Source organism: Arachis hypogaea, chromosome 10 (genome assembly GCF_003086295.3).
Source record: "Arachis hypogaea cultivar Tifrunner chromosome 10, arahy.Tifrunner.gnm2.J5K5, whole genome shotgun sequence".
Classification (NCBI taxonomy): Eukaryota; Viridiplantae; Streptophyta; class Magnoliopsida; order Fabales; family Fabaceae; genus Arachis; species Arachis hypogaea.
Genome location: NC_092045.1, coordinates 50,286,141 through 50,305,143, shown reverse-complemented (window position 1 = coordinate 50,305,143; position 19,003 = coordinate 50,286,141).

Here is a 19,003-nt window from a genome sequence, read left to right as displayed (position 1 = left end):
TCATCTTACCCTAGTCTTGAAAAGGTGCCAAGAAACCAATTTAGTTTTGAATTGGGAGAAATGCCATTTCATGGTAGCCGAAGGCATTGTTCTTGGTCACAAAATTTCAAGAAAGGGTATAGAAGTTGACAAGGCAAAAGTAGAAATTATAGAAAAACTTCCTTTGCCAACTAGTGTGAAAGCCGTTAGAAGTTTCTTAGGACATGCTGGTTTCTATAGGAGATTCATCAAAGATTTTCCAAAAATAGGAAAGCCACTAAGCAATTTGTTGGTGGTAGACAATCCTTTTATCTTTGATGATGAATGCAAACATGCTTTTGAAACTCTAAAGGCTAAGCTCACCACAGCACCAATCATCACACCCCCAAGTTGGGGACTACCTTTTGAACTCATGTGTGATGCAAGTAACCTTGCAATTGGTGCTGTGTTGGGGCAGAGGAAGGAAAAGAAGCTTCATGTTATCTACTATGCAAGTAAGGTATTGAATGAAACTCAAAGAAACTACACCACAACAGAGAAAGGGTTACTAGTCGTGGTATATGCTTTTGATAAGTTTAGACAATATTTGATTGGATCTAAAGTCTTAGTGTATACTGACCATGCTGCTATTAAGTATCTTATGTCAAAACAGGATGCCAAACCAAGGCTAATCAGATGGGTGCTACTCCTACAAGAGTTTGACATTGAGATCAAAGATAGAAAGGGCAGTGAAAATCAAGTTGCTGATCACTTATCAAGGGTACCACAAGATGCATGCCAAGACAACCTTCCATCAATAAATGAAGAATTTCCAGATGAACACCTCTTGCACATTCAACATGTCCCTTGGTTTGCAGACATGGCCAACTACAAGGCAGGAAGAATCATTCCACAAGAGTACACAAGACAACAAGTTAAAAAGCTGTTGCATGAGGCCAGGTTCTTCTTTTGGGATGAACCATTCTTGTTCAAAAGATGCCCAGATGGAATGATAAGAAGATGTGTGTCAGAGGATGAGATGAAGAACATACTATGGCATTGTCACAACTCTAGTTATGGTGGTCATTTTGGAGCTGAAAGAACGGCTGCAAAGGTCCTTCAAAGTGGTTTCTATTGGCCCTCAATCTTCAAGGATGCTAGAGAGTTTGTGAGCCATTGCAATGAATGTCAAAGAACAGGGGGTTTGTCAAAGAAAAATGAGATGCCTCAGAAGTTCATTTTGGAAGTGGAACTCTTTGATCTGTGGGGAATAGATTTCATGGGACCTTTTCCTCCATCCTACACATTCAAATACATCTTGGTAGCAGTAGAGTATGTCTCCAAATGGGTTGAAGCAATAGCCACCACCACATGTGATACCAATGTGGTCTTGCAATTCCTCAAGAAGAACATCTTCACTAGATTTGGAGTGCCCAAAGGACTTATAAGTGATGGGGGAAGCCACTTTTGCAACAAGCAACTAAACTCTTTACTCCACAAATATGGTGTTACTCACAAAGTGGCCACACCATATCACCCTCAAACCAATGGGCAAGCTGAACTGGCCAACAGAGAGCTAAAAAGGATCTTGGAGAAAACTGTGGGAACAACAAGAAAGGATTGGGTTAGGAAGCTGGATGATGCACTTTGGGCATATAGGACAGCCTTCAAGACACCCATAGGAAAATCTCCATTTCAGCTGGTGTATGGAAAGGCATGCCACCTCCCTGTGGAGCTTGAACATAAGGCCTTTTGGGCCACCAAACTTCTGAATTTAGATGCTCAAGCAGCAGGAGAGAAGAGGTTGTTACAACTCAATGAACTTGAGGAGTTCAGATTGGAGGCATATGACAATGCCAAAATATACAAGGAGAGAGCAAAGAGATGGCATGATAAGAGGATCTCTCAAAGAACATTCGAACCGGGCCAAAAGGTGTTGTTATTCAACTCAAGATTGAAGATCTTCCCTGGGAAGCTGAGGTCTAGATGGACTGGTCCATACACCATCACCAAAGTATCACCTCATGGCTATGTTGAATTACTTGATGAAGCCTCAAAGCAAACCTTCACAGCTAATGGACATAGGGTGAAGCACTATTTTGGTGGCCCTTGGAGCAAGGAAGAGAGTGTGCAACTCTTAACATGAGCAAAGAAGCTGCATTGTCGAGCTAAGGACAATAAACAAAGCGCTTCATGGGAGGCAACCCATGCACAGGGAGTCTTTTATTTTCATGTTTTAGTAACCAATAATGATTAAGTAGACTAGTACATAGTGTATGCAAGGCACTAAATTTGGTGTGGCCAATCTTGAAGTAATGGCAAATGTGTGTTCTACAACACTTAGCCACAAACTAAGTTTGGTGTCCATACATACACGAAAATGCTAGACAAAAAAAAAAAAAAGAAAAAAAGAAAAAAAGAAAAAAAAAACGTGAAATAGCATATAATGTAGGTAAATTACTAAGTTTGATGTGGCTATATTTGGAATTAATTCCATAGAATACTTAGTCACAAACTACGTTTGGTGTCTTTACTTACATTACAAATGCTAGAAAAATTAGATTAGGGAATCAAATCATAAATTTTAATTTTAGTTTAGTCAATTTTGCATAGGAATATCATCATAAGTTTTTAGCTATTAATGTCACTTTAAGAATCTCAAGCTTTTGGAATTTTGTTGCAGGAAAGAAAGAAAGAAGTGATGGGGAATCTTGGAAGCATATAATGAAAGAAAGAAAGAAATGATGGGGAATCTTGGAGGGAGGTCACGGATGCATTGGAGTCACATGAGTCTTGAACTTTGTGCATTGGAAAGATGTGAACTCAACATGCATTGGGCACAAGGAAGCATGCTCCCCATGCTATAACCGAACCACAAAGACCATGCATATCTCCACGGAAACCACTAGAACCATGCATCCCCACCAAATTTCACTTTAAATACTTCAACCATATTCATCAAACCTCACTTTTCCTCACTCATTCTTCTACCCCATCTCATCACCCGAAGTCACATATTTCCCATATTCTCACCTCCAATTCATTCCATGTTTCCCATATTCTCACCTTAGACCTAACCTTTACCCAACAAAATTCATGAAGCACTACATCCCCTCACATAACCGAAGCACTCCACCCCTCCTCACCATCATTTTCTAGCTCACCTAAGCCACATTGTTATCATATATCTCTTCCATTCACAACCATTTTCCTTGTGCTTAAGGACAAGCATTCATCTAAGTTTGGTGTGGGAGATTCAACCCTTGCAAGTGAATCTCAATGGCCTCATCATCAAGGGATAGGAGAGAAGATGAATTTGATCAAAGAAGATTCAAATCCAAACACAATGAGCGGATCTTTAGTTGGATGTCAAGCAAAGATGTTGTTCCGGAGTTACCTTTCAAGCTAAGAAAAGATGAATACCCTGAGATACAAAAAATAATCAGAAAAAGGGGATGGGAGCTTCTCTGTGATCAACCTCAAGAAGTGAGCATGCTTCTCATCCATGAGTTCTACACTAATGTGATAAGAGAATATGATGATGAAGAACCATACATGAGTTATGTAAGAGGTGTGAGTGTTGATTTTAGCCCGGACACCATCAACAGGGTGCTAAAGGTCAAGGCAAAACAGTTCAAACGAGCTAGCTATGAAGAGAGGGTTGAAAATGACCCAAAATATGTGGATGTGGTGAGTGACTTATGCAGAATAAGCACGGATTGGGTGCTGGATTCACATGGACAACCACTCAAACTTCGGAGAGGTGATCTCATACCTCAAGCAAAAGGATGGCATGACATAGTGAGGAGATCATTAATGTCCACTTCAAATAATTCTGAGGTAACGGTGAACAGAGCAATAATGATCCATTGTATAATGAAAGGAGGAGAAATCAATGTTGGAGACATTATAGCCAAGAACATCATTGACATAGCTCAAAAAGTCAAACAGGACAGCTGGCTAGGATATCCTAGTACCATTCTGCGCTTATGTGAAGAAGCTGGAGTGCCTCTGGAAGAATTTGGAGAAACTGATTTGGTCTCTGTTGGAAACCCTCTTACTCGAGAAAGGTTGGAATTCATCACCACAACCCAATTGGAAAGGCAACCGTTAGCAAGAAGGAAGAAAAGGAAAGAAGCAAGACAAGAGGAGGAGCCTCAAGAAATGGAAGAACCTCATACCTTGAACATGAACCAACTCCAAGCCGCCTTGGAAGGGATTTCTGGGCAATATTCACAAATTCAAAGAAGCCAAGAGGAACAAGCTCAGCAACAAAGGGACCTTTGGCAGTTGATGGACCAACAAAGAGGGGTTCAAGTTCAATGGGTGAACCAACAAAATGAGTACCAAGCACACATGATGGAGTTACAACAAGAACAATATGCCAAGATGCAGGAAGCCATCAACAATTCAACTATGGAACATGAAAGAGCCATGGAGAAAGTAATACAAGAACAAGCTCAACTAAGGATAGAGCAAGCTCAGCAAAGAGAACTTCTCCATAGATTAGATGCTAGACATAATGCATTTCACAAAGATTTCAATGAAAGCAGAATGTTCAGGGAAGCCAGGCACAAGGACAGACTTGACTATGATATATGCACCCAAGAAAAGCTCAGTTACCTCTGCTCCACACCCCCATTACTCAACCCACAAATTAAAACCTTTAATGAAGCTCGCAAGATATTTGAAGAGCAGGAACTTGCAAGGGTGAGATTTAATCAACAAAGGCTAAATGAGACAATGATAAGCCAAGGAGTGTGGCAAAGAGAAGAGAAGGATGCAACGACACAACAACAAGGAGAACGGAGAAGCAAAAAGAAAGAAGATCCAAAGGGAGATGCAACAACAAAGCAACAAGGAGAGTTGAGAAAGAAAAAGAAAGAAGATCCAAAGGGCAAAGGAAAGCAAGGAGAATCAAGCAAGGGAAAAGGGACATGAAGACTAAAGGTGGTGAAGTTCCTTTGTTTTTCTTTATGTTTTATTAAATAAAGAAGATGTATGTCTGAAATATGGTATACCTTCTAAGATGCATTTTTTTTCTTTGAAGCATTATCTTTTATGTTGCCCATTCCATGCATCACTACTCACAAGTTTGGAATGGTTACTTGTCTTAAGTACTTTTACTTGTCAATGGAATAAAAGATGTAGTTTGAGCAAGAACAGAGAGAAATCTAGCTTAAAAAGGATCATGTTGTCCCATAAGAAAAGTGCTAGTATATTTATTGTGAAAGAAGCAATGTTCAAGAAATTCAAAAGAATGCTTGCTAATACAAGACTAGTTTGGTTAAGGATCACAATGACTTTATCAGTAAAAGCACAAATAACCTTGACAATAAAGAAAATAGAGTACAAAGAATGAAAGGCTAGGCATCAATGACAAAATTTGGATATGTGTCTGTGGTGATTGATGTTAAGAGACATACTTGGGCCAGTAAATCCGAGGGGTGCTTCATCACCCGATAACTTGAGTTAACTAACTCGGGATTATCGATTGAAAACCCACAATCAAGAGTAGCTCTATAACAGAACATTTAGCAACCCAAAGAGGTGCTGGACACCACTATCCAAACAAAATTTCAATGTTATATGCCTGTGATTGAATGTGTTAAGGAAAGAGGCTTGAGTTAGTAAATCTTTAAGAGTGTCTCAACACTTAACAACTTGAACCAACTGGTTTGGGATTCTTGATTGAAAGCTTATGCTAAAGAGCCGCCTTAAGACAAGATTTCAAGCTCATTTGAAATGAAAAAAAAAGGGGAATATAAAAAAAGAAGAGAAGCATCAAGGAAAGAATGGTTCAAGGGTTATGTGCTAAGGTATGAAAGAAGTCTAGTGAAGTTAACCAATTTAGTAGTGAAGCAAGCATTTTAATTGAAAAAGTTGAATAGTTGTGTTCAATTACAATAAATTAATGACCACACAAATGAGGATGACATGCTCAACGAAAAATTACTCTCTGGAAGAACATTCAAGTCTTACATCTTAAATTCTTGTGACAAAGTTATTATATTTTGCTTGAGGACAAGCAACACTTTAAGTTTGGTGTTGTGATGCAATTGCATATTTGTTATATTAGCTAGTTAGTTTAGTTGGTTTTAGCTTACTTTCACTCATTTTCTCTAAATAAACAAGTTCTTTTATGAGTTTTATCTCCATGCATGAGAATACCAATGAACATGTGATTCTAGCCAAATTCATGCAAATGATTTAAGGAATGCATATATGAATGAGTATGAATGAATCTCATGTAATTTATTGCATGAATTGGTAAGACTTTGAAGCTATTTCCCTTGTTGATGATAGGTGATGAAACAAGAAAGCATGGAAGCAAGAATGATGCAAGCTGGGAAAGAAGAAGTTGGCGTTGCCAACTTGGAGATAGTGTGCGTTTTTATGGACAACGCCAGGATGCCTTGGAAGCAAAGTTGGCGTTGCCAACTTGAGGAATGTGGTGCGTTGTTGAAGGCAACGCCAGGCAGCCCTGGAGAAGCAAATCTGGGCGTTGCCAACTCTAGAAGGGCGTTGCCAACGCCACACACAAGCAAGCTTGGCCCTGGAGGAAGAGAGCTGGCGTTGCCAACTCTAGAAGGGCGTTGCCAACGCCACACAAGCAATTTTGGCACCAAGTTTTGGAGCTCAACCACGTTGCCAATGCCACTATTATTGGCGTGTTTCAAGGCAACGCCAGGAAGCAAATATGGCACCAAGTTTTGGAGCTCAACCACGTTGCCAACGCCACTATCATTGGCGTGTTTCAAGGCAACGCCAGAAAGCAACAAATGGAGCCTTGAAGAGGAGCTCGAGGGCGTTGCCAACGCCAGGAACCATAGGCGTGTCCCTAGGCAACGCCACACAAGCAAACTTGGCCCAGGAAAATGAGATGCACGTTGCCAACTCCAAGTTATGAAGGCGTGTTCCTTGGCAACGTAGCAAGCAATTTTGGCACCAAAAGGAGAGCTCGAGCATGTTGTTGAGCTAGGAAGCATTGGCGTGTTTGGCAACAACGCCAGGAAAGGTTACTTGGCTAGGCACCAAGTCTTGGGTGCCAACCAAGTTGCTAACGCCAATCAAGGCACCATTCACGTTGCTAACGCCAGGGAGAGGCACCATTCACGTTGCTAACGCCAGGGAGAGGCACCATTCACATTGCCAACGCCCATCAGCCGCAACAACTCCAGCCCCAAATCCTTGCCTTGGGAGGCTAGGCACGGGCACGTTGCCAACTTGGAAGTGAAGGTGCGTTTTTGGCAACAACTTGGCAGCTTAACCTTACCTTCTTTGAGGAAGCATAACTTGAGCTAGGAAAGTCCAATTGAGGTGATTCCAGTGGCATTGGAAAATAGACATCACAAGCTTTCCAATGATGTATAATAGTCCATATTGAAGCAGAAGGTTGACACTCAAATTCTGGGCTACATTTAGCATGAAAGTAGAGCCAAGAAGAGGAAAAGCAAGTTGTTAGCAACAACTTGGGCTAGCAACGCCCAAGTCTTAAACTCACTTCCAGGAAATGGTGATGCACGTTGCCAACGTGCATTAAGGCCAGCGTTATTAACAAAAACGCCAAGCCATTGGGCCAGAAGCATGATGAATGAACTCTTCCTTTCCAAGTCTAGCAACACTTCTTCCAATTGAGCCAAGAATTCAACAAAGAGAAGCCCATATTGCTAACCCAATTCAAGGTCTTTGAAAGCGTTTTAGGAGTAGTATAAATAGAAGAGATTGGTGTACTTGTAAAGGACCTTTTTTTACTTTTTACTTTTTACACACTTTTTGACACTTAGAACTTTTTCATACTTTTAGCACTTTTACTTAGCACTTCCGGGAGGATACCCGGAGAGCACGTTTTCTTCTTGGAACTTCTCTTCTTCATTTTCTTAATCTTTAAGCATTTCATTATTCTTCGTCATCTTTCTTTGTAATTTAGTTTAATTTTCATTTATGTCAATTGTTGTTGAATTTGGAGCAATGACTCACTAAACCCCACTTTCATTAGGGGGAGGAGCTCTGTTTGTTGGAATGAATTGGTGAACCCATCTTCTCCTTCCCAATTCTAGTGGTTGATCTAAAGAGGGAACTCTTGCTCTTCAAAGATTCAACCACCATCGAGAGAGGGGTTAATCTATATGAATTATGTGGTGAATTTGAGGAATGAGCCACATAATTCAGTTTAGAGTTCATCCTTTCATGATTTCCTTAATCAACACACCTTGGTTAGTATGTGAGATGTAACTCTCCTTGGTTGAGATTAAGGGAATTGTGTGGCTGGATTAAAATTGAGCTTCATCTCTTCTCATGAATAATTAGATCACGAGAGTGGCAATTGGTTATGTTGAGAGAGATTGAATCACCAAGAGATTGGGATTTAATCACCCACTTGCCATGGATCTATACCCATGATTGAGAGGGATTTGACTAACATCAATTCATGAAAACTTGCATCTCTGATCCCTAATGATCCTCTCTATCATTAATTCTCATTTCTTTTGTTCTTAGTGTTTGAAAACCCATTACCCACTTCCCTCTACATTCTTGCAATTTATTATTCTTGTCATTTACATTCTGTTTCTCTATTTCTTACTCTCTTGCTCTTTAGAATTCAGCACTTTATTTTATTTTGATGTCATTTAAGTTTCTTGCAATTTAAGTTTCCGTTATTTACTTTCACTTTATTTCTATCTTCTAGTTCTTTACATTCTGTGTCAATTATATTCTTGCAATTATGTTCAAAAAATCAAAATGCTCATGAAATCAAAACTATGTTTGCTTGACTAAATCTACCATTTAACTAAAGTTGCTTAATCTACCAATCTCCGTGGGATCGACCTCACTCTTGTGAGTCTTATTACTTGATACGACCCGGTATACTTGCCGGTTATACGTGAAATCCTAATTTTTACGTATCAAGCGGCTAGGGCTGTTGATCATCTTGGAGTGAGAAACAGGAATGAGAATGAGCATGGGGAAGATAGTGGAAATAATGAGAATAACTTAGGGCATCTCGAAAGACCTATGACCCTTGCGACATTTCTGAAGGTAAAACCGCCTAAGTTTAAAGGTACACTCGTTGCAACTGATGCTGACAATTGGTTTCGAGCTATCGAACGATCACTGCGAGCACAGCATGTTCCGGAAGGCCAACACGTGGAGTTCGCTACTTATATGCTGGAAGGAGAAGCTGAGCATTGGTGGCAGGGGATACAGCGACTGTTGCAACAAGATGAAGGCGATATTCCTTGGAATATTTTTAAGGACGAATTTTATAAGAAGTATTTTCCGAGGGCAGCTCGTGATGCTAAGGAGATGGAACTTATGCAGCTGAAACAGGGTGATACAACTATTCCAGAATATGCCCGTAAATTTGATGACTTGTGCCATTTCTCCAAGATCTGCCAAGGGAATCCTGCTGACTTTGAAGAATGGAAGTGTTTGAAGTTCGAAGGGGGCCTTCGTGAGGATCTGATGAGTTCAGTAGTCCCATTGGAGATACGAAATTTTGCTGAGCTGGTTAATAAGTGCAAGTTAGTGGAAGAATATGCTAAGAAGGTAACTGCCTCTAAAGCAAGTCGTCAAGGATTTCCACCAAGGAACTATAATAGTTACAATTGGCAACCACGAAGGACAAACTTCAAGACCCCTGGTGTGCCACAGCGAAGGAACCCACAAGCTGGTAATGCTCCTGCTCGCCCTACGGGTGGAAACGGAGGTAGACCAAGGCAGGATAATGGTAAACGACCTCAACAGGCACAAGTGAATATCGCATGTAGGCAGTGTGGAAAAGATCATGGTACCAGGCCTTGCCAAATCAGAACATTTACTTGTTACAATTGTGGGGAACCGGGACACTTGGCGAGGAGTTACCCAAAAGGACTTTCTCGAAATCCAATACGAACCCAGCAACAAGGTCGAGTGTTTGCCATGACTGCTGATGATGCTATGCAATCAGACGCCCTGATCCAAGGTCAGTGTATTGTCAAAGATCGATTTCTAACTGTACTGTATGACTCGGGTGCATCGCATTCCTTTGTTTCTTTAACTGTTGCTCGTGAGTTGGGACTAGATTTCTCTGAGTTGAACTTTGATCTAATTGTCCATACACCTGCGTCCCAAAATGCTTTGACTAGTTTAGTGTGCCTGCAAGTACCATTCACTATTAGGAACAGAACTTTTATACATGATCTAATCTGTTTGCCTCTATGTGGTTTAAAAGTTATTCTAGGGTTAGATTGGTTATCTAAGTATCATGTTTTCCTTGATTGCTATGAAAGAACTGCTATTATTTCGTCTGATAGTTTAGATATTAAACCATTTCTGTCTCATACTTTATATCTGAATTCTGTAAGAGTTGCATTAGACGGGAGTGATTGTGAGGGGTACGTTCTGTTAGCGGCTAGCTCGAATGATAGTGAACTAAGCCTAGAACGAATCCAAGTAGTAAAGGAATTTCCTGATGTTTTCCCGGACGACATACCTAAGTTTCCTCCTCAGCGAGAGATAGAATTTAGCATTGAACTTGTACTTGGAACCGGATCGATTTCCATAGCACCGTACCGGATGTCACCGTTGGAACTTGCAGAGTTGAAGAAGCAGTTGGATGAGCTACTTGGGAAGAAATTTATTCGTCCCAGCGCATCACCTTGGGGAGCTCCGGTATTGCTAGTTGATGAGCGGATAATTTATACGCTTTTTGGCATTGTTTTCATATAGTTTTTAGTAAGTTTAAGCTACTTTTAGGGATGTTTTCATTATTTTTTATGTTAAATTCACATTTCTGGACTTTACTATGAGTTTGTGTGTTTTTCTGTGATTTCAGGTAAATTCTGACTGAAATTGAGGGATTTGAGCAAAACTCTGAAGAAGGCTGACAAAAGGACTGCTGATGCTGTTGGAATCTGACCTCCCTGCACTCGAAATGGATTTTTTGGAGCTACAGAACCCCAATTGGCGCGCTCTCAACGGCGTTGGAAAGTAGACATCCAGGGCTTTCCAGCAATATATAATAGTCCATACTTTATTCGAAGAATGACGACGTAACTTGGCGTTAAACGCCAAGTTCATGCTGCTGTCTGGAGTTAAACGCCAGAAAAACGTTATGATCCGGAGTTGAACGCCCAAAACACGTCATAACCTGAAGTTTGACGCCAAGAAATGCCTTAGCTCGTGGAATGATCAAGCTCAGCCCAAGCATACACCAAGTGGGCCCCGGAAGTGGATTTATGCATCAATTACTTACTCATGTAAACCCTAGGAGCTAGTCTAGTATATATAGGACATTTATCTATTGTATTAGATGTCTTTTGACCACGTTTCATCTTTGATCTCAGTTTTGTTTTATTCTTCATCTTAGGGGATCATTGATCATGTTTAGGGGGCTGGCCATTCGGCCATGCCTGGACCCTTTGCTTATGTATTGTCAACGGTGGAGTTTCTGCACACCATAGATTAAGGGTGTGGATCTCTGCTGTACCTCAAGTATTAATGAAATTCTATTATCTTTTATTCAAATCTCTCTTATTCTTATTCCAAGATATTCATTCGTACCCAAGAACATGATGAATGTTATGAGTCAGATTACCCTCATTATCATTCTCACTTATGAACGCGCGTGATTGACAACCACTTCCGTTCTACATGCAACAGAGCTTGAATGCGTATCTCTTAGATTCCCCAACAGAATCTTCGTGGTATAAGCTAGATAGATGGCGGCATTTATGAGGATCCGGAAAGTCTCACCTTGTCTGTCGTATTCCGAGTAGGATCCTGGGAATCCGGAAAGTCTAACCTTGTCTGTGGTATTCCGAGTAGGATTCCGTTAATGAATGACTGTGACGTGCTTCAAACTTGTAACCTGCTGGGCGTTAGTGACAGACGCAAAAGAGGGATTCTATTCCAGTAGGGGAGGGAACCAACCGGTGATTAGCCGTACTGTGACAGAGTGCGTGAGCATTAGTTTTCACTGCGAGGATGGGATGTAGCCATTAGCCATGGGTGATGCCTCCAGACTGGTTAGCTGTGCGAGTGACAGCCGCACAGGATATTTCCCCGAGAGGAAGAAAGTAGCCACAGTTGATGGTGAACCCCTATACAAAGCTTGCCATGGAAAGGAGTAAGAAGGATTGAGTAGAAGCAGTAGGAGAGCAGGCGTCCTTGGGCTCTACAGCATCTCCGTCCGCTTATCTGAAATTCCCACCAATGAATCTGCATAAGTGTTCTATCCCTTTTACTATTCCTTTTTATTTCTTTATTCCAATAATCACAATTACCCTTTAATCTCCCTAACTGAGATTTACAAGGTGACCATAGCTTGCTTCATACCAACAATCTCTGTGGATTCGACCCTTACTCACGTAAGGTTTATTACTTGGACGACCCAGTACACTTGCTGGTTAGTTGAACGGAGTTGTGAGAATAAACAGTGCCCTAAGAGTAAATATATGCTAAAGCTCAAAAGATAGAAATCACAATTTCGTCCACCAAGTTTTCGGCGCCGTTGCCAGGGATTGTTCGAGTATGGACAACTGACGGTTCATCTTGTTGCTCAGATTAGGTAATTTTCTTTTCAAAAATCTTTTTCAAAAATTTTTTCTTTCTATTTCTCGTTTTTCCAAATCATATTTTCGAAAAAATAAATAAAATTACAAAAAAATTAGAAAATCATAAAAATCAAAAATATTTTGTGTTTCTTGTTTGAGTATTGTGTTGATTTTTAAGTTTGGTATCAATTGCATGCTTTTAAAATTTTTCTTGCATTTTTCGAAAATTCATGCATTCATGGTGTTCTTCATGATCTTCAAGTTGTTCTTGACAAGTCTTCTTGTTTGATCTTGATGATTTCTTGTTTTGTGTCTTTTGTTGTTTTTCATGTGCATTTTTGCATTCATATTTTTCATGCATTAAGGATTTCTAAGTTTGGTGTCTTGCATGTTTTCTTTGCATCAAAAATTTTTCAAAATTATGTTCTTGATGTTCATCATGATCTTCAAAGTGTTCTTGGTGTTCATCTTGACATTCATAGCATTCTTGCATGCATTCATTGTTTTGATCTAAAAATTTCATGCATTGAGTGTTTTTGTTGTTTTTCTCTCTCATCTTTAAAAATTTAAAAATCAAAAATATCTTTTCCTTACTTTTCTCCAAAATTTCGAAATTTTGGGTTGACTTGGTCAAAAAAATTTAAAATTAGTTGTTTCTTACAAGTCAAGTCAAAAATTTCAATTTTAAAAAAAATCTTATCTTTTCAAAATCTTTTTCAAAAATCATATCTTTTTCATTTTTTTTTCTATTTTTCGAAAATTTCAAAAATCTTTTTCAAAATCTTTTCAAAATCTTTTTCTTATCTTTTATATCTAATTTTCGAAAATTAGCTAACAATTAATGTGATTGGTTCAAAAATTTGAAGTTTGTTACTTTCTTGTTAAGAAAGGTTCAATCTTTAAGTTCTAGAATCTTATCTTGTAGTTTCTTGTTAGTTAAGTCAATTTTAAAATTAAATCTTTTTCAAATATATCTTTTTATCTTTTATCTTATCTTTTTCAAAAATTTTATCTTTTTCAAAATTTGATTTCAAAATATCTTATCTAACTTCTTATCCTCTTATCTTTTTCAAAATTTGACTTCAAATCTTTTTCAATCAACTAACTAACTTTTTGTTTATTTCTTATCTTTTTCAAAACCACCTAACTACTTTTCCCTCTCTAATTTTCGAAAATTCTCCCTCTCTTTTTCAAAAATTCTTTTTGTTTTAAATTTTAATTTTAAACTATCCTATCTTTAATTTTCGAAAATTACTAACCTCTTTTTCAAAAATTATTTTCGAAAATTTCTTTCTCTTTTCTTCTTCTATTTAATTATTTAATTACTAACACTTCTCTTCACCTCTCTTCATCCAAATCCGAATCCATCCTTCTTCTTTCTTCTACCCCTTTCTTCTTCTACTAACATAAAGGAATCTCTATACTGTGACATAGAGGATTCCTCTCTCTTTTCTTGTTTTCTTCTCTCTTTCTTATGAGCAGGAACAAGGATAAAGGCACTCTTGTTGAAGTTGATCCAGAACCTGAAAGGACTCTGAAGAGAAAATTAAGAGAAGCTAAATTACAACAATCCAGAAACAACCTTTCAGAAATTTTCGAACAAGAGAAGGACATGGCAGCCGCAAATAATAATAATAATAATGCAAGGAGAATGCTTGGTGACTTCACAAAGCCAACATCCAAGTTTGATGGAAGAAGCATCTCCATTCCTGCCATTGGAGCCAATAACTTTGAGCTGAAACCTCAGCTAGTTGCTTTAATGCAACAAAACTGCAAGTTTTATGGACTTCCATCTGAAGATCCTTATCAGTTCTTGACTGAGTTCTTGCAGATCTGTGAGACTGTAAAGACGAATGGAGTTGATCCTGAAGTCTACAGACTCATGCTTTTCCCTATTGCTGTAAGAGACAGAGCTAGAATATGGTTGGATTCACAACCTAAGGATAGCCTGGACTCCTGGGATAAGCTGGTCACTGCCTTCTTAGATAAATTCTTTCCTCCTCAAAAGCTGAGCAAGCTGAGAGTGGATGTTCAAACCTTCAAACAAAAAGATGGTGAATCCCTCTATGAAGCTTGGGAAAGATACAAGCAGCTGACCAAAAGATGTCCATCTGACATGTTTTCAGAATGGACCATGTTAGATATATTCTATTATGGTCTCTCTGAATTTTCGAAAATGTCACTGGACCATTCTGCAGGTGGATCTATTCACCTGAAGAAAATGCCTGAAGAGGCTCAAGAACTCATTGACATGGTTGCAAACAACCAGTTTATGTACACCTCTGAGAGGAATTCCGTGAATAATGGAGTACCTCAAAAGAAAGGAGTTCTTGAAATTGATGCTCTGAATGCCATATTGGCTCAGAACAAAATGTTGACTCAACAGGTCAACATAATCTCTCAAAATCTGAATGGATTGCAACATGCATCCAACAGTGCTAGAGAGGCAGCTTCTGAAGAAGCTTATGATCCGGAGAACCCTGCCATGGCAGAGGTTAATTACATGGGTGAACCATATGGAAACACCTATAACCCATCATGGAGGAATCATCCAAATTTCTCCTGGAAGGATCAGCAAAAGCCTCAACAAGGCTTTAACAATGGTGGACGCAATAGGCTGAACAATAGTAAGCCATATCCATCATCTTCTCAGCAACAGACAGAGAACTCTGAACAAAACAATTCTAATTTAGCCAATATAGTCTCTGATCTGTCAAAGGCCACTTTCAGTTTCATGAATGAAACAAGATCCTCCATCAGAAATCTGGAGGCACAAGTAGGCCAGCTGAGTAAGAAAGTTACTGAAACTCCTCCCAGTACTCTCCCAAGCAATACAGAAGAAAATCCAAAAGGAGAGTGCAAGGCCATTGATTTAATCAAAGTGGCCGAATGCACTAAGGAGGAGGAGGACGAAAATCCCAGTGAGGAAGACCTTCTGGGACGTCCTTCAAGCAAGAAGGAGTTTCCTATTAAGGATTCTGAGGAATCTGAGGCTCATACAGAGACCATAGAGATTCCATTAAATCCCCTTCTACCATTCATGAGCTCTGAAGAATATTCATCCTCTGAAGAGGATGAAGATGTGACTGGTGAGCAAGTTGCTCAATATCTAGGAGCTATCATGAAGCTGAATGCCAAGCTATTTGGTAATGAGACTTGGGAAAGTGAACCCCTCTTGCTCATTAGTGAATTAGATACTTGGATTCAGAAAACTCTACCTCAAAAGAAACAAGATCCTGGCAAGTTCTTAATACCTTGCACCATTGGCACCATGAGCTTTGATAAAGCTCTATGTGATCTTGGGTCAGGGATAAATCTGATGCCACTCTCTGTAATGGAGAAGCTGGGGATCATTGAGGTACAACCTACCTTGTTCTCATTACAATTGGCAGACAAGTCAGTGAGACAAGCTTATGGAATGGTAGAGGACGTACTAGTGAAGGTTGAAGGCCTTTACATCCCTGCTGATTTCATAATCCTAGATACTAGGAAGGAAGATGATGAATGCATCATCCTAGGAAGACCTTTCCTAGCCACAGCAGAAGCTGTGATAGATGTTCACAAAGGAGAGTTAGTCCTTCAATTGAATGGGGAATACCTTGTGTTTCAGGCACATGGCCATCCCTCTGTGACAAAAGAGAGTAAGCATGAAGAGCTTCTCTCAGTTCAAGGTCAAGAAGAGCCCACACAGTCAAACTTTAAGTTTGGTGTTGTGAGGCCACAACCAAACTCTAAGTTTGGTGTTCAAATTCCATATCCAAACTCTAAGTTTGGTGTGGAGACAACACACTAAATTGACCTGATCATCTTGTGGCTCCATGAGAGCCACTGTCAAGCTATTGACATTAAAAGAAGCGCTTGTTGGGAGGCAACCCAATTTTATTTATCTAATTTTATTTTATTTTGTTTTGGTGTTATTTTTGTGTTGAATTAGGTACATGATCATGAGAAGTCACGAAAAAATCAAAGAAATTAAAAACAGAGTCAAAAACAGAAGAACAAAATTTTTCACCCTGGAGGACGCACGGGCTGGCGTTCAACGCCCAGAAGATGCATCTGGCTGGCGTTCAACGCCAGAACAGAGCATCTTTCTGGCGCTGAACGCCCAAAACAAGCTACATCCTGGCGTTTAACGCCAGGATGCGCACACAGAGGACAATCTGGCGCTGAATGCCAGAAACAAGCTTGAAACTGGCGTTCAACGCCAGAAACAAGCATCACATGGGCGTTTAACGCCCAGAACATGCACCAATGGGCGTTTGAACGCCAGAATGATGCATGAAGGCAATTTACATGCCTATAGGGTGAAGGAATGATATTTCTTTTCACCTCAGGATCTGTGGACCCCACAGGATCCCCACCTACCTTTTCTTTTAATCCTAATCACACTCTCCTAATCCAAATCTCATTTTCAATGTCACACTTCCCAAAAACCTTCACCAATCACCTCAACCCCTCTTCCCAATTTCCCCATGCACCATTCACATCAACCTCCTCTTCCCCATAAACCCCACCTACCCTCATCAAATTCAAATTCAATTTCCCACCCATTCCCCCCCAAAATGGCCGAAACCCAACCCTCCCTCTCCCTATAAATACCTCTCCTTTCTTCTTCATTTTCACACAACAAAAACCCCTTCTTCTCTCCTATAGCCGAACCCCCTCCTCTCCTTCTCTACCAAAATTTTCTTCTTCTTCTTCTACTCTTCTTTTCTTTTTTGCACGAGGACGAGCAAATTTTAAGTTTGGTGTGGTAAAAAGCCTAAGCTTTTTATTTTTCATTCACCATCAATGGCACCCAAGACCGGAGTTTCCTCAAGAAAAGGAAAAGGGAAGGCAAAAGCTTCCACTTCCGAGTCATGGGAGAAGGAGAGATTCATCTCCAAGAGCCACCAAGACCACTTCTATGATGTTGTGGCAAAGAAGAAGGTGATCCCCGAGGTCCCTTTCAAGCTCAAAAAGAATGAGTATCCGGAAATCCGACATGAAATTCAAAGAAGAGGGTGGGAAGTCATAACCAACCCCATGCAACAAGTCGGAATATTGATGGTTCAAGAGTTCTATGCTAATGCATGGATCACTAGGAACCATGATCAAAGTATGAACCCGAATCCAAAGAACTATATCACAATGGTTCGGGGGAAATACTTAGATTTCAGTCCGGAAAATGTGAGGTTGGCGTTTCATCTACCCATGATGCAAGGTGATGAACGCCCCTACACAAGAAGGGTCAACTTCAATCAAAGGTTGGACCAAGTCCTAATGGACATTTGTGTGGAAGGCGCCCAATGGAGAATAGACTCCAAAGGCAAACCAGTCCAACTAAGAAGACTGGACCTCAAGCCTGTAGCTAGAGGATGGTTGGAGTTCATCCAAAGATCCATCATGCCTACAAGCAACCGATCTGAAGTTACTATGGATCGGGCCATCATGATTCATAGCATCATGATTGGAGAGGAAGTGGAAGTTCATGAAGTCATGTCCAATGAACTCTACAAAATAGCCGACAAGCCTTCATACATGGCACGACTAGCCTTCCCCCACCTCATATGCCATCTATGTTATTCAGCCGGAGTTATCATAGATGGAGATGTCTCCATTGAAGAAGACAAGCCCATCACCAAGAAAAGGATGGAGCAAACAAGGGAAGTTCCTCACGGCCCTCAAGAAGAACATGAGGAAGTTCATCATCAACAAATGCCTCAAGGAATGCACTTTCCTCCCAACAACTATTGGGAGCAACTTAGTACCTCTTTGGAAGACTTGAGCCATAATGTTGAACAATTAAGGGTGGAACACCATGAACACGCCCTCACTCTCCAAGAAATAAGAGAAGATCAAAGAGCAATGAGGGAGGAGCAACAAAGGCAAGGAAGGGACATAGAAGAGTTGAAAAACATCATTGGTCCTTCAAGAAGAAGACGCCACTAGAGGTGGATTCATTCCTTGTTCTTTATTTTCTTTCTGTTTTCGGTTTTTAAGTATTATGTTTATCTATGTTTTTGTGTTTCTACTTCATGATCATTAGTGTGTAACCATGCCTTAAAGCTATGAATAAAATCCATTAGTCTTTCACCTCTCTTAAAAGAAAAATGTTTTAATTCAAAAGAACAAGAAGTACATAATTTTCGAAATTATTAGTGAATTTAATTTAATTATATTGATGTGGTGGCAATAATTTTTGTTTTCTGAATGAATGAATGAACAGTGCATATTTTTGATCTTGTTGTTTATGAGTGTTAAAATTGTTGGTGCTTGAAAGAATGATGAACAAAGAGAAATGTTATTGATGATCTGAAAAACATCATGAAATTGATTCTTGAAGCAAGAAAAAGCAGTGAAAAAAAAAAAGAAAAGTGGCGAAAATTTTAAAGCAAGGATCCAAGGCTTTGAGCATTAATGGATAGGAGGGCCCAAGGAAATTAAAATCCAGGCCTAAGCGGCTAAATCAAGCTGTCCCTAACCATGTGCTTGTGTCATGAAGGTCCAAGTAAAAAGCTTGAGACTGA